At 41.0% G+C, this 12,362-nt stretch overlaps 1 protein-coding gene across 4 annotated transcripts in view; it reads left to right on the forward strand.

Moving 5' to 3' along the window:
• Positions 1–12,362, forward strand: part of TMEM132B (transmembrane protein 132B) — a 254,325-nt gene that overhangs the window by 165,621 nt on the left and 76,342 nt on the right. The window lies entirely within an intron of this gene.

The raw sequence follows: 12,362 nt of genomic DNA on the forward strand, positions 1-12,362 counted from the left end.
AGCTTTATGTTATAAATAAACTGGTTTGAAGTACATGATGTCATTGAGCTTGAAAGTCTCTAGATAAATTCATGCTTAAAGGGTTTGGGCTATCTGTATGAATTTAAATCGGTGCAGATTGTTGTATCTCTTTTCTGTCTCTGTCTTGTGGACTGCAAGCTCTGTAGGGTCAGGACCGTCTTTATAGTTGTGTTTGTAAGAAATGCACGGAGGGCCCAAATCCAAGACTGGTGCTCTCATATGTTACAGTGATAAAAAATAAGAGCAATCAACAAAAACAGAATCACACATTTGATGGCAGGATTTTCAGAAGCACTGCAAGGAACTATGTGCCTAATTCCTACTTGTTATGAAATACACGGAATTAATTAGGAGCTCATTTCACTTGAGGTATAAGCAGTCCTGGTTATAGCAGGGGCGAGCTTTCTGCAGTGGCAAGTCGGAACTGAAGGCAGTTTGAGACCTCTGCTTTGATTTCTGTTCCAGGAGGTGAGCAGGGCTGTCAGTGGCACAGGCCCTACACTTCTTCCCTTTGCTGTGCTCCAAGGGTCACTGGGGCTCCTGTGAAAGTCCAGGGGGAAAATGCCCATACCGGCAAGAAGAGGGAATTAATCAAACGCTGGGAGAAATACCATTAAATCCTGTCTTGACTGCTTACAGGACGAGCAAAAACTGTAGCTAAAGTAATGTAGGACTTCTAAAAGATGTGAACTAGAATTGCGGTCCCTGTTTTTGGGGCTAGTTTGTGAGAAACATTTAAGACAGGAGGTTGCATAATGAGTGCCATGTACAGTGCAGATTTCACTGTAATTAAAAAGAAAATGAGCAATGCTTTAATTGAGATCTGAAGATTAAAAGTTAAAATCTCAGTATCCTCTATTACTTATTGTCAGATAGGAATTACATTGCACATGTGTAACAAACCATTGCATTTTAAAAATGGAACCATAAAGAAGCTGCTGTAATTTAAAAGCAGCCAATTTGCTAGGAGTACAGTTTGCAGCTCTGTCACTTGCTAATCAGTCTGTTAAACATAATAGCCATTCTTGTCTGGAGGCTGTTAATCATGTTGTGAATGCACTTATCAGCACATATTAGAAATACAATACAAGACTTTCCGACAGAGGAATGGATGCAATTACTGCAATCAGTATACGTTTAGCTACTGTCTTATCATACCATGTTTTTCTTTCCATTTCTTTTTTTTTTTCTTGTTGTTTTTTCTTCTTTTAAGTAGACCAGTAATGACAGACTTTCTCTTAGTAAACATAAAGGACACACTTGAAAGTGTTGTTAAATCCATGGAAATGCTCAAACGCAACCTGTGGGTCCAAACGAGATGGCTGCTGGCTGGTTGAACCCTTTGTGGGCCCAGCAGTGCTGGAAGCTGCTGTCTTTGAGGGTTGTGGTGTTGGTGTTCAAGGCCTTTGAGCATTTTCACTGATGGGCTGGGAATTTGTGGAGGGATGGATTACATGGTGGGGAGCCGAAGTTGCTGCATTTGAATTAGGCTAAAGGAATTCAGCATACGGGTGAACTCTATTTATTTCTTTATTTTGCAGTGCTTCTCTTACATCTAAATCAACAGCAGTGAGGGATCTCAAAGTTCTTGAAAGGGGATATTGAAAAAGCGTGAAAGCTAATTGCTTCCAGCATGACTACCCACCAGCAATGGGCGTAAATACAGCTGTCTCAAAGAATGCCAGGACTCAACAAAATCTAAGGATTTCAGCTAAACAGTTTTCCAGGGCTGTGCATATTCTTGTACAGGGAGGAAGGGAGTTGGGGGGGGGGGGGGGGGCAGGAGGAGGGTGAGATTATGAAATCCTGAAAAGATTCAGAAAAGAGAGGAATAGAAGAACGATGATTTTGTAAATTCTGCTTTGCATTAACCCTGTGTGCTAGGACTTGTGATATTTTCTATAGTGTAGCATGATTTTCAGTGCATGCAGGAACCTGCTTTCTTCCAGAAATCCTTTTATCTGAGTCTTTGTTCTTTACGACAGCTGGTATTTTTGCTTAGGTAACATTTTTAATTGTAGCAAGGAAAATGTAAAAGCAAAACCATCCCCAAACTGGGTGATTATTTCAGTGGGCAATAGGGGAATCAGTGTAACATCATGCATGTCCACCCCGGCTTTGTTTTTGTCACTGTTCTGTTCAGGTCATGCCTGGCTCAGACTCCCTGGTTTGAAAAATGTGCGCCGTCCTCCGTGCGGTACCCGTGGCGGAGCTCTCCCCACGGCACCACAGTCTGCTCTGCCTCACACCGCTGAGCAGCTCAGCCCCGCTCCATCTGCAGGTTGTTACAGCCTTCGCTGCTGCGGAAATTCCTTGAAACGAAGTCCCGGGGGGCGTTTTATGGTATAAACAGGGGAGTGGGGAAGGCAGGATGGGACACCGCTTCTCCCCTTTCCATTTCTAATTATTCCTTTTCAGAGCCTAAATGAATTAACCTCACTTATTACTCACTTACAGCCAGACTCATTTATTCATGGTATGACCTTTGCTCTGAGCAATATCCCAGCAGCCCCCCAGTGCATGCCATTAGCTGTCACTGTGTTTGAATTCATCGCATGTTGGGAAATCATTGTCTTGCAAGTGTGACAAAGTAATGATTACTCTTGGAGAAGGTGACCTAGAGATGTTTTGTGGCGACCATTGTGTTAACCTTACTTGCATGCCATTAGAAAGTAATTGTGGAATGATTCTAAAAGGGAGAGAAATGTTAAATCTGCCCCTCTGCTTTTTGTCGTTTGGAGTGATCTTGGCACTTTTAGAGAAATTTGAATTCATTTCTAGGATAAAAATAGGCTTTAATGGAGTGGTGTACGTTATAACTACTTGTTTCTCTCTTGCTTGTAGTTTTGTTGTGAACATCAGGACTGTAAGCTGATCTCAACGAACAAAGGGAGGAGGCGCACAGTGTTATTGTAGATGGCTCTTTTCTGTTCTTACACTGAATGCAGACCCTGCTCCACCCTCTGTTTGCTCAGCTGGATGAATTCATGTTGTTTATTAATTAAAACATGGGAAATTGATGTTCATATGCCAGTGCCACATTTTTACTGAGAGGAAAGGCTTCGCTCTTTTTTCACATAATTATCAGAATATAAAATAAAACAATCTTATGCACACCGGGCCTCTGAGTGAAGTGGGGGGAGAGGAGGTCCTGTTTGTGTTAGTGCTGATGGACCACACTCATCCCTGCCTTAACTTCTCTGAGGATGTTGTCATGGCTGTTTATTTCTTAGCAGAAGCATGAATAAACCACGGGATACCCTGCACATTATCTCTCCATCTGAGAGCACGTTAAGTTCAAAGATAGCTAGGTCTAATTCATTAGCTGCTTAATCTTGTTTAAATCTGAACAGAATGTAGGAGGAATAAAATAATTCTTGCTCATGTTCCTATTTTGATTCGTTCTTTATTTTGTGCAGGTGGTATTGTAGTAACTTCTACAGTAGATTCATGAGTTCTGTGCACTCTTGGAACACTTCAGAACAAACCCCTGTTTTTTAATTTTCCATTGTCCTTGCTAACTGCTTGGCATTCTGTTACTTACTCGTTTACACCCTCTGCCCATTAAGCAGAGGATTAAGTTCAAGGTGTCGCATTAGGCTTTTAAAATCCTCAGGAGTAGAGCACCATTTGTCACTGTTTTCGTGCATCCTTGAGTGAATAAGGTCTGTTAGTGCCACAGTGCAGCCTGTCTCCCCTTCCCTTTCATTCATAAATGCAGCGTGTGAGGAGTTTGCATCTTTAGATCCCCTCTGGTTGATTTTTCTCCCCAAGGAGATCCAGCTGTCAGCCTCAGCTGTAATTCTGAAATCAAAACAGCAACTGGGTTGCTAGTAACTTTTTCCTAGGTCTAATTGCATTTTTCTTTACTGGTGCATTTGCTGTATACAAATGAGTCTGATCAATTACTGCTAATGCCAGGCAAATAAAAATTGTAAGCTTTTTAAAATGCCAAGGAAACTTTTTGTTGGAGGTGTGGTTTTAGTTGTTAGGGTTCACTCAGGTCATTTATCCAAGCTCTTCTCTCTTAGGAAAATGGGGAACCTGTGCATGTGTTTGTAAATGTAACATCCAAGAGCCTTGCATAACTAGGAGCTGTCACACAGACTCACTCTTCCTGGTACCCACAATAAATTTGGAAGAGTGTGCAGAGAAATTAAACTGTTTCATGTCTTCCATGTTGTATTTGGCTGGAGAAGAACAAGACTGAAAGAAGCATCTTCAGCTATGTTGAGCTGGTAACCAATAACCTAGGGTAGGAATAGGGGGGGAGCTATGTGAGAGATTGGCCTTTTTCTTCTGCTTAATTACCTGCAGGAAACACGTTTCTTTGGCTGTTACGCGGCGGCATTATAGGCAGGCTGAGTCAGTCCCATTGCATTGCAGGGGATTTCCAGCAAGTAACTTTTGGGGTCAATCACTGGCTCCACCATCCATTCTCTGGGTGACCCGGCCCATTCATTCCATTTAATTTGAGGTGAACCGAAATGTTTGCTGCACAGATGTTAATGTGCAGCTTGGCTGAAGATACATGTCTTGGGTTATTCAGCTGCAGCGCAGGCAATGGTAAAAGTAAGTGTCTCCTGAAGTTGTATTCTCGTTCATTTAAAGGTCTTTTGAGAGTCTCTGAAGGGAGATGTTCTTTGTATGGAAGCTATGCATTGCAAAGAAGTTCTTATATCACTGAATTTTTTAGTCACTGGTTGTTTAAAAATCCATCATTGCTTTATGGTGTATTTCGGCTGCTTGCACAGCAGTGTGAAAATACACCGTGTGATTATGGTATCACATGGTATGTAAATATGTAAGGATTTCTGAATAGTTCAAGAAAAATTCTAAACACCATTTGGGCTGTGGTATTTATTAACTGGTTAGGATTCAGCATAAATCTTTCATCAAAAAATCATTTGTTATTTTATACAAAAATAGCTTCCTCTATATTTGCATCCAACATCAGCTAAACCCTGGCCCCTGTTTCTTATTGGACGTGTTTGTTATATTCCCCAGCAAGATGCTTTCTCCTGGCAGAGAAGCTTTATTTTAAGAAATACACAGCACAGCAATAAAGAGGTTCTAAATAGGAGTCAGAAAAAATATTCGGTGCAATCAAAGTGCTTTTTTAAACCCCAGAAGCTTACATGCTGTTTCAAAAGGGGAGAGTCATGACAACGGAACAAATGGAGTCCCAATGCCCAGCGTAGTTACCAATGGACAGCACCAATTACATCCATACTGAATTTGGTTCTAAAAGTCCTATTTTGTTAAAGGCTAGCTAAAATAGTATCTGAGGACTCTTTTACCAGAAGAATTTCTGTACGCTGTCACAAGGGTAGAAGCAAATAAAAATAATTGAAGCAATTGTCTCAGTTGTCTCCAGGGTTGTCATGATGATGTTGATAAAATCAAATAAAGTGGAAGTTATTGCAAGTTGTTAGTGAGCAGCACAGTTGTGAATTGGCAGTGGAAGAAGCTGAAGAGCTTAAAAGGTTTGCTCATTATCTAGATTTATTGTTTTCAGTTGTGGGAAGATGTTGGCTAAGCAAAAATAACATGAATAATACCTGGTCTTGTGGTGTGTTTCAAAGAAAAATTTCTTCTTCTTTTTATGTCTTTTCCTAGATTATTAAAAATTGCTGTGTCACTACATGCATTCTTAACAGATTTAACAGCTTGGGTTTATTCTATTTAGCCACGTACACAGCCCATGCATCTGTGAAGAGTGTGAGTTCCTACGGCAGTGAAAGAAAACCAAGATTAGGCACCAAACATGTTTTGAAAAAGCCTGTGGCTGGGGAGCAGTAAACTAGACAACAGATCAAGTTCTCTGCTAGAAAGTAGAGCACATTCTTAACTGTGAATTTGAGATGCATCACAGGAAGAAACCAAGCAAACTTCTTCCATCCCTGCAAATGTACTGGCAACCTGCCATCCAGGCAGTCTTTGTTCAGTGTTTGGGATTTCTGCCTTGCACTTCTGTTCTGGGGTGTGGAGCTGAGGAAGAGGGAAGAGTGACCAGGGCTTTTTTCTAGCATTTGTCTCTGCCTCGCACCCCCAACTGTGCGGGTTCCCTCAGCAGAACAAACACCACTGGGGGCCGTGCAGTGAGCGGTATCACCACTGTCATCTGAACATATCCCTGCTGATGCAGAAGCTTGCAGAAATTCTCAGGACACATGTGGAGTTTTCCCTGGTTTCCAGGGACGTTCGTCTATGCTGCAACACCTGACAGGGCCGCCTCTACCTGTGTGCACTGGGCTCCAGCCAGGCTCACCTCCAGCACTGCTCAGGAGAGGCTCTTCGTCAGCAAACTGGCCCTGGGGGGTGGCGTGAGTAGGCTGCTTGTATCCATCTGTGTGTCCTTACAGCATAATGAAAATGGAATGTGCTGGGAGAGAAGGGCTTAGGTTGGTAGGTCTTAACATCCATTGTCATCACCAAGTCAAACTTCATACGGAACACAAGATGTAGTGTTTCGCTTCAGTAAGTTGTTCTCAAATAAGATGTGTACTTAAGGATGTTGTAGCTGCTAGAAAATATCCCGGATTTAAAGACATTATCTGCTGCCAGTTCCTGTTAGCTGATGCCCACATTCAGGAAAGCAGCACTCAGCAAAGTACACGGGTTGTCAGTATGCAAATCTTTGCAATTCAGAGAGTGGATGCGGCTCTGTTAGCAGGTATTAAGTCTCATTTCCTTCATCTCAGACTGCTGGGATCTTAATTTCCTTAGGGGGAAGAAGGTCAGGACCTTTAATCTGGATCTTTTCCCCAAGAGGTCCTGGACGTCTGCTGCTTCGTTTGACTTCGGCAGGAAATTAGGGTCTTGAGCATTTCCAATCAGTTGTTGAAAAGCCTCCTGTTGGAACTGTTTGCTCTTCAGTAAACCAAGCTTATGAAATTAATCCTCTTGAGATCAAAGGAGTGAGACCTGTATTACTGAAATATTTTATAAACTAATGTACCTTGCTTATATAATCCTATTCTCACTGAATTTGGTGGCAATTTGTCAGAGAGAGTAAGAATTGACCATTATTAACCTTGAGAAGATTCACAAGCAATATGATACCAGACATTTTGTTATCTCCAATTACCTAGTGTCTGCTTCGTTTTTTAGGAGTTTTGTTTACACTGCTGTGTGCCTCATAAACAGTTTGCCATTTACTGAAAATGTTATTTTATGAATGAATGAAACTCATGATTTCCTGTAATAGCCAACTGCACTAGCAGAAGGTTCTGACTTTTATCAACTAAATTGTCGATGAGGCTGCAGCGGGAGCCCGCAAACCCTCCATGTGCCGGGGCACACCCAGCTGATTGCACTGCCAGTGGCCTCTGCCGTCCGCCTTCATTCATGGTTTTCTGCGTATTTTGTTCTCTCTGAAATGATGTAGGGCAGGCTCTTCAGTTTGGTTAGCAGTGTAAATCTTTCTTAATAGCTAATAGTAGGCATTTGTTTATTTAAGGTAACTACTAACTGCTTAGACTGTCACTGCCATCATAACATCAATCAGTGTATATCATTCCATTACTTAATTCAATAATTCCATGTTTCACTTTGACAAAAAATAGGAATAAATTTAATTTGTTAATATTTCAATGCTGGGTGACTTTTTAGTGCTTAGTAAAACCTCTAACATTAGCGCTACTGTGGACACTCACATTTATCTGTAATATTATAAGATGAACCTATGCAGTATTGATTCTTAATAAGGTAATAAATGTAGAGGAAAAAATCTGACACAGCTTTTTTTTAGATTCAGATTCAAAAAACATATATATTTTTCTTACTATTTGCATGTACTGGCAGATCCAGGAAAAAAATCAATCAGAATAGATTTAGCAAGGTAACACAGTAGTTAGCCCTCCAACAATGGTGTGAATCTTGATGGTTTTAACTGAAAGAGGCTCTGCCTCTGGGTGGAGCGCGTGTTCCTTTATGGCTTTAAGGCACGTCCAGAAGAAATGCTTCAGGTTCAACCCGGCGAGCTGGGCAAGGCTGTTGGGCTCTGCTCACGTACAGCCACCTGCCTGTACATCTCTTGTAGCACAGGGTCCAGTTCTGGGGCTTAACAACATTTCCCTGTCCTGGTTAACTCTTGTTTGCATTCTGGTTGGAGCTGCTGTTGGGCTTTACTTTGGCATGGCTTTGCATTCTGTGTATTCTGTGCTAAAATGTTGTGTTCCGGGTCAGGCTGACAACCGTGTCCGCTAAGTCTGCTGTGTACAGAATGATTGTATATGTTATAAGGCTTGAAAAGGCTGCTGGGGACCTGGTTTGTACGCATTAAGCATATCTGAGTCTTGACAACAAGAAATTCTGCAAAAATCTCAGGTTCTTGAAGCACCAGCAGAGGCAGTGTTGTGAAAGTACACAAACAGGATTATAAATTGCAATAGGAGGAAGAAGGTCTACTTGCTGGAGCTCGTGAGAGGAAATAAATCCAAGCCCATGGTTTCTTTTTCTCCTCTCACCAGAAAGAAAAATGTCTAATGAATGTCTCATGTCTGAAACACTGGGCTGGATTCATCAAAGGGAGTTAGTAATTACCAAATTGAGAGAATCATGAAGCGCTTTTCTAAATTTGAAAGGCTCATCAAGAATAGATCAGGAGCAGGCAAAATTAATAGTTATGAACTCATTTCCATAGAAATGGACTTATTAGCAAGCATGCCAGCTGCCTAAAATTATAAGGTCTTTTCCTTGTGCTTGCAGGAAATAATCTTTTTTTATAAAAGTAATTTTGACTTTTTATTTTTTATTGCTCCTCTAAACTCTAGCTAGGGCTTGGCAAAATCCTTCTAAACCGGGCAAAGACTTCACTGGACAATAGAAATATTTAACTAAAAAGAGAAGAAAGATGTGAAAAGGAGAAGTGAATTATAGTCCTTAGATTCCATCAGGCTCTTCCCAATAGTGCAAACTTATTTAAGAGAAAAATGGAGTAAGTCTCAAGAAAAAGCTGAAAAATCTTTATAGGATAAAGTTTGGTTTAGTGGGATTTAATGGCTGATAACAGCATGAGTTACAGTCATCATCATCTCTGCGAGTGGATTTTCCCACTTGTAGCATTTTGTCTTCACCAAGCACTTACAGATGACAGTGACCACAAAGACCAACGTTGGTCAGAAGCTACAAATCAGGGCGAGGAAAAGCTGAAGATTTGCCATGGCAGGGTGGAGTAACTCTTTTTAAAAAGGTCTGCAGTGCAACGTTGCATATCAGGGAGAGAAATTTAGATACAGGTATTGTGATGTGGAGTTATCGGCTAATGGAGCTCACATAAGTAAATGCTAACCCTTAAGGTCTTGATTATGATTTAATTCATCTCTGTTGTTACTTTGGCAACCTCCATCAATTTCAGTGGAAAAGGCAGTGGTCTCTCACAGGGATGGTTAATAAATTGCAAGAATTACAAATCTGGTACCAATCTGCCTGCTAGGAAAGAAGCCTCTGCAGGAGATGCAGTACCCAGTTGAAAGGCTCTAGTCTGAGCCAGAAAGACATTCATTTTTCACGTTTCATCACGGGGTCGTTACAAGCTGTATTCAGTGAAGAGACTCTGAACAAAGAGGGTGGATTAGTCCATGGGGTTCTCTGTGACCCAGATACTTTAACACTTGGCATTGCTTGAAAGCCCAAGCTTTGTCCTGAAGAGGAAAAAAGGAGACCATAGTTTTGAGAAAATCCACTGACCTGCTGTTTTGAAGGTAACTGGAAACCTGCTGGTGAATAAAGGAGTCCAGAAAGTCGAGTACTTGTTTGCTAAAAACTGTTCATTCAGTGGAGAAACTCTGTAAGGGAACGCTACTTAGATACAGTAAATGCAGCGCTTTCAGCACAACTCCAAATGAAAGGTGGATCCTTATTTAATATGTGTTAGTATCGCATGCTACGTGGCTTGCTTCTGAGACAAAGCAGAGAGCATTTGGCAAGCCCCGTTGTTCTTCCAGAGACGAGAATTCTCCTTGGAACCAGGAGCACCACCTGTCCTGGGAAGTCACCTTTGCTTTCATTTGTACGTTACCATTAGTTAGACCCCAGGAAGGTTTCTGTGTCTGCGTTGCTGCTCTTTTCTAGATGCTCAGCGGCTCACTTGCAGTCCAGGAGTGCATAACCATGTCTGTCTTTAAATGAAACTTTTCTCTTGTATAGCAATAGAGTGAAGGTTCCTTGCTGTGCTAAGGATGCAGTGAAGCTCTTTGCATGTTTGTAGGCACAAGAGTCGTGCTGCTCGCAAGCAATTATGTTTGCTTATATAGGCAAGACACACACACTTTTCTTAGGGAGATCTGAGTCCTGGACTTTGTTAAAAGTATAAAACCACTATTACTGATACTTTTGAGATGTATAAAAGGAAAAACAGGAAAGGCATATTTGAAAGCATGATGGACTGAGCTGAAAGAAGAGCCAGTCACTGGGACATACGGAATTAATTTATCAGTGCAGACTTATCTGACACACTGTTTAAATGATGAATTCAAAGCAAAACCCTCCATCAGTGGTTTTGTTCAGAATTTGAAACTATTCGTGCGTGTTTGTGAGTGGCAACTATTGGATTGAACAGATTGAACCTAAACTGCAGATCCAAACATACCTTGACAGGCCTAATATCCACATCCATAGTTAGCGTAAGCTCATCTCAAAATTTCATTTCTGCATTGTGAGCAAATTCATTTAGTAATTTAGATAAAACAAACTGCCAGAAGTGATAAGTGGAAGACTGTGAAGTTGAGTGCTCAATCGTGATGCCCACAGTGGTTACGCTTTTTAACAGAAAAAGGCTTAATTACATCTCTAGTCCTCTGTAGTGATATTCCTCTTAAAGGGCTTTTGCTGGTTGTCTGGTTGGCCACCCAAAAGATGCCTTTACAGCTTCTGGTTTTGCCTGAAGGTGGATGTTATCTTCTGTTAGCATGGAAAATATTTATCCTCCAGGCATTGAAGCATATGTTTGTGTTGTTTGTTGTCAGGAAGAAAACATGAAAATCAATAATTCCTGTTCAGATTTTTTTCCTTTACAATGTGCCTTCAAAAACATATGGCAAAAACAGTTTCTGCCTCTGTGCAATTGGGAAGAGGAAAAGAATGTTTAAGTGTCTGTGCTTTGTAGCAGCAGACTAAAACTTTCTTTGAGCACAACTCTTGGAGTCGCTGTTTGAGGACACAAAAATAAATGTCCCAAGGGAGAGGACAGAGGGTGAAAGTACAGAGAGCGAGCGGGTGGTGCTGAGTGCCTGCAGGCGGAGGACACGTCCCTCGGCTCTCTCTTGTTCCTAGTAAGAGCACATTCAAGATGTTACAGAGTGGCTAGCATGCTGCAAGTTCAAATTTTATCCTATTTTATGAACTTGTACCCTGAAACTTCAGAAATACTGATCAAATTGGTTGTTTCTTCGATGTAATACGATTAAATGGTTGGGTCAGCAGTCAGGTTGGCTGCCTTTCCAGCCTGCCTCTGTGCTTTGCAAGCTGCATCAGATCTCTGCACTGCAGGCGTCTGGCTGTGGGATCGGGGAAGGAATTTGTATGTTGCTTTGTAAAATACCTTAATTTTTGTGGAAGTAAAGCACCGGATGAACAAATGTCTATTTTATAAATAGGACCCTGCTGTGGATGTGTTGATTGCTGATGGTTAAGCCTTGGTGTCTGTTTTCTTACCTGTAACTCAAAGATAAGAATATCTGTCTTTCTAACCTGAGGATTAATTATTAATATTTACATAGTGTTGGACCAGAGGATAGAGCTAAGTGTTGTTGTTAACAAAAGGAGAATTGATTTTTAAATAGAGCTCTGAATGCTGTGCATTTACATCAATTTCTTTACCTTTAAACTTCTATTCCCAGATGAGAAATACGTAATGATCACCATACAATTACAAGTCTGCATCACTGATGCAAAGAATACTTTCATGAATCGAAAATAAGGACATTCAACCCCACATTTATCATCATGTATAATTTCCGCAAATCCATTTTTTCACTGAGATAAAAACAAGTTTGCGTTTGAAAGACTTGTTTTTCCCCAGAAAAGCTCATTTCTGATACAGCATGAGGAATGGTCAAGTATTCTGTTGTTTTGGAGCATCAGTATTTGTAGCAACAACATTATAATAATGTTATATTGAATAATTTAGCAACATCTGTGCAATGCAGTTCCCAGGGTTTGGGTTTTATTCTGTAGGTTCATCATGATTAGAGAGAATGAACGCTTGAGTTTAATGGGAGAGATGCCTCCATGTCAGGAAACTTAAAGATGTACAAGATGTACTGTCACCTTATCTTTTATGTATATTGCCCAGTGTGTGGTTTGATTTAGGTTTCTGTCAGTGTCTTGAAGTCTGA

This window comes from Anser brachyrhynchus, assembly GCF_964034855.1.
Source record: "Anser brachyrhynchus genome assembly, chromosome: 17".
NCBI lineage: Eukaryota > Metazoa > Chordata > Aves > Anseriformes > Anatidae > Anser > Anser brachyrhynchus.